Source organism: Austrofundulus limnaeus, unplaced genomic scaffold, assembly GCF_001266775.1.
Source record: "Austrofundulus limnaeus strain Quisiro unplaced genomic scaffold, Austrofundulus_limnaeus-1.0 Scaffold27, whole genome shotgun sequence".
NCBI lineage: Eukaryota > Metazoa > Chordata > Actinopteri > Cyprinodontiformes > Rivulidae > Austrofundulus > Austrofundulus limnaeus.
The window spans coordinates 2,631,240-2,635,478 of NW_013952429.1; the positions used below are offsets into that span (position 1 = coordinate 2,631,240).

The 4,239-nt window shown below is 42.4% G+C and overlaps 1 protein-coding gene and 1 long non-coding RNA gene across 6 annotated transcripts in view; one reads left to right on the forward strand and one right to left on the reverse strand.

Moving 5' to 3' along the window:
- ntn1a (netrin 1a) overlaps nt 1-4,239 on the reverse strand; it is a 60,233-nt gene that overhangs the window by 36,507 nt on the left and 19,487 nt on the right. The gene's annotated exons all lie outside the window — the stretch shown is intronic.
- Nucleotides 563-4,239, forward strand: part of LOC106515276 (uncharacterized) — a 5,172-nt gene continuing 1,495 nt past the window's right edge. The window contains exon 1 of the long non-coding RNA XR_001309980.1: nt 563-793. This is a non-coding gene — a long non-coding RNA (uncharacterized LOC106515276). The remainder of the gene's footprint in view (nt 794-4,239) is intronic.

The window sequence follows — 4,239 nt, forward strand, 5'->3', positions numbered from 1 at the left end:
ATTTTGACTTAATTTGAGTCAAATTTTCAGACTAACAAGACAAATAATCTTACACATTCTGAAAACAAGATGATTATTCTTACATAATCAGTTCTTGTTTAGTAAATCAGTCTCAAAACAAGATCAGAAAGACTTTTTGGCTGGATATAAGATTTTAAAACTTGGTTAGATGGACAGTTTTTGCAGTGAATTCAAAGTTTGATTTAAATGGTCCAAAAAGTGTTCATCCCTAATAAAAATATACCAATTTCATCATGRCGTCCTTTAAAAAGTAACATATATTTATATACTGACACAGATCTTATGCTCAGAAGCATGTAAACTAAATATGGATTCCCCCTCGGCTCCCCCGCAGTTTGACTGGAAATCCTTTCACACAAAAACATTTTCAAATGTAAATTGCACGTGTGAACTCTCTGCAGCAGTAGGCCAGTCTGCTCCATGCTGAGTTAAGTACTGCCTGCATGTGGGGCCTAATAAGGCCTTTCCCTTTTCTAAGAGTCAAACTCACCACGAGGAGTCACAACAACAAAGAACGGCCTAATGGCCTCCAATTTCCCACATTAGTGCCCATTTAATGGCTGACCTGCCCTCCTCTCGTTAGGCAGCGCAGCATGCGTGCGTGCGCGCACACACACACACACACACACACACACACACACACACTCCTTCGACTCTCCAGTGTCGCACTGCCTCGGGCCTCTCTGCAACACTTCCACCCCTCGCTGAGACCACACAATAGACCCGTTAGTGAAAGGGCTGCCCTGTGATCAGCAGTGCATCCATTTGCTGAGTAAGCAAGTTTTTTGTTTTGTTTTTGTTTTTTGTCTGATTAGTGTGTGTAGGTGTGTGTGTGTGAGTGTATCATCTCCTCCAATCTGTCTTCATTTGCATTCGTGGAGTTAAAGCGTTCGGCTCGGAGTTTTTCTGAGTTATTCCAAGATAAAGTGGCGCTGTCTGGAAAAGATCCCCCTGCACTTTATGGGAAAACACCGGCCGACATACAGTGGGGGAATAAAGGGAGCCTGCCCGAGCTGACGGGAGCGTTGTGCGTATGTCAGCTATGCCATAAAAATGCCATGGGTGGAGGATGACGTTGGCAGGTCCCATTCAGCGCTACAGCAGTGAAAGAGCCTTTAGGGTGAATAAAGATTCTTTGGCCTGTCAGGTCCTCGTAGCTCCCCTCGGAACAATGCCCACTGAGAGCAGCTGTCTTAATAGGCGGTGGGACTGACAGCTTTAGGAGGCATCAGAGCAGCATCTGAGTCCAGACAAGGATCCGCTGTGTGATAACAATCCCACTGTAAGCCTTTAGCCACAGGCTCGGGGGGCAGTGAAAGCGCTCGGTACATTTACGACCTTAAGGAACCTGAGCTGACAGCGTTGGCAGAAACTTATCACCTCCGTGTTCAAGAGCTCCATGTGTGAACGGATGTCGTGGCACGGCGGCAAAAGATTTACTGCTTACCGTGAAGCTGATTGGAACTAAATGGATTTCCAGTTCCTGTATGAAGAAGACCAACAATCTCTGAACTTACTGGAGAAGCTTTTAGGTTTTGATAGGGAGAACTGAGTTGGAACGGTGGATAAATCCAAACCCTGTCTCCTCTGCTACAAGCATCATTTCAAATCAGGCTTTTGGAAACAGGTGAAACTGATCCCCCCCTTGCAAAGAAACAGAGGGCTCTCCATTTCAAACATCACCTCCAGCCTGTTTACCTTCACAGTTTGGTTTCTATGGGGCTGGCAGATTCCTCGTGTTTTGGGTTCGTATCACTCCTGGCAGGTCGCCTTGTGCGTTGCCAGCCCCCCGAGGCTGACAGGGATGGGCTGGAGCTGTCAGAGCGAGACAATGAGGCAGAGCTCACACGAGGCCAACCCGCCGCGCCCCCGTAAAAACCGCGATTCGCGCTAATCCCACACAGCCTCCGCAATTAAGACCATCACTCCTCTCCATCAGCGCGAACCAAAAAGTTTTAAAGCCAAAGGTTTTATATTAGAGTGCAGGTTGCCAAACGCTGACTGGCGGCTGCGATCTGTCAAAAATAAACCTTGCTGGAGGAGCTGATCCTTAAAAGATTAGAGTAGTTTGACCCTTCAGGCGGGGAAAAGGAGATCTTAATTTTTATTTCTTTTAGTTTTTTTTGATTCTGGGAAACAGAAAAAACTGCCAGGACAGCTCTTAATCATCACTTAAATAGTTGTTTAATTTTCTGTCTTGTTCCACACGTTTTTGTTATATTTTGTGAAGACGAGCTGAAAAAAGACGTTCAGTTTTTTTGAGATTTTGTAATGAGCTTGTCCAGTTTGAGGATAAAGAGATGAGTTGAATATAAATAATGTCTTTTTTCTTCATGACCATATAAAAACAAATGGTTTTCTTTGGCTCAGATTCTTCTTTTATCGAGAATAACCTTATAGAAATTTTATAGACTAGAAGTTGCAAATGATAGTGATGTAATAGTTATTTATTTCAACACTAAATGAAGTAGTGAAACGAACAACAAACAATAAATCAAATAAAAATACTATATGCCATCATTTTGGAGGAAATCAGTACAGAAAAGAGATTTCAGACTTCACTAACTGCAAGAGAAAAACTTTGATTTGTTCAATTTTTTTATCCCCCTCAGAGACTTTGGCTCATGTTCATGAAGTACCTGCAGGTTGTGTTTCACATGATATAACAAAGCTATGGTTGTCACATGACTTTAGAAAACAGTGAAAACGAAACGCAAAATATGCACTTGTGTCCTGTCATGTTTATTTTAAGCTTTTTCCTTAAATAGATAGTAAAAACATATTTTTAAAAATTAAAATGGTTTTAGTGTTGACAAAAAAAATGTACAGTAGGTTGCCTTCAGGCCCAGGCCACCCTTGCAAAAGAGATCAGTAATCACAATGGGATTTGCCTGGTGAAATAACGTAAATAAAAATAAATAACTGAACAGTAAAGATGATATTAAACTGAGACCAGACTGAATTATGTTCACAAATTACTCGAAAGCCCTTTTCACCAAACACTTCAAGTTTGGGCCTGAGAAGCCTTCTTCTGTTTCAGTGTGATTTATGAAGAGGTAGAATGTCGGGACTGAAGTCAACCCGCTGCTGTTTCACCTCTGAGCTGCTAAGTGCTCCATGTAAACGTGACCATTCTTCACACCTCCTTTGGTTCTCCAAAGATGACAGAGATGACGGCTGGTTTAAGACTTTACTGGCCCCAAAGCCTCTCAGATTGAAACTCGTTTTCCTCCAAACTGAGGTTGTTCAAAGAACTATCTGTAAAAGCCAAGTTGTTTTTATTTATATCCTTTCCACCGAACCTTCAAAAGATCTGAGTTATCACTTTACTCAGACTCTACACAAAACTGCTTAAATGTAGCCCCATTAGAAAGCAGCACCACGTTAAGCAGGTGGGAAACCTTTGACACACCCCCACATACAAACACACAAACACACACACAACATTCCTTCGTCCAGTTCCCAGCACAAAACTACTGCTCCTCCAGACTGCACCGTGACTCTCCTCCTCATCCTGCTTCCGCTTCTTTAACTTTTTTTTCCTCTGGGGGAAACCGGGCATTCCCCGCTGCAGATGTCATTAGTGACAAGTGTCTGGATAAAATTTATAAGCCATGAAAACGCCTTCAGCTGAGCAGTCAGGCAGGAGATGAAATATAAGTTGTTGTGTGGCAAAGGGGAGTGGAGGGGTGGGGAGAACTGGAATGTTAAAGAAATAAATCTTATCTAAGACCCCTTTCTCATCCTGTTCCTCGCGGAGCCCACCGCTCCTGCTGAAGCTCACCGAGGTTTGAAAATCTGCTTACTTAACTTTACAACCTAACCCTGTCAGTTAGTAAGGCTGATTGCTGTGAGCACTGGAGTCTGGCTTTCAGCTACAGCACAGTGGTTGTGGATTCACTTTTAATTCAGGAGGTGATAAGGATATAATAACTCTTTGAATCCACTTTAAGAGGTTATGAAGAAAGTTTATACAATAATGCTCCCCTTATAGATGGCTTATAAATAGTGTACTGTTTAACACTTTACAATAAGGCTGTGTGTGCAAGTGTTCAAATGAAAAAAAAAAAAAAAGATTTGCGCAGCAATGATTATTCAGTAAAGGTAAAAAAGCCAGGATGCTAACAAACGATTTGGGCTAATTGCATTAGAATAATGTGGAGTAAAGCGTAGCTTGTGTGTGTGTGTGTGTGTGTGTGTGTGTGTGTGTGTGTGTGT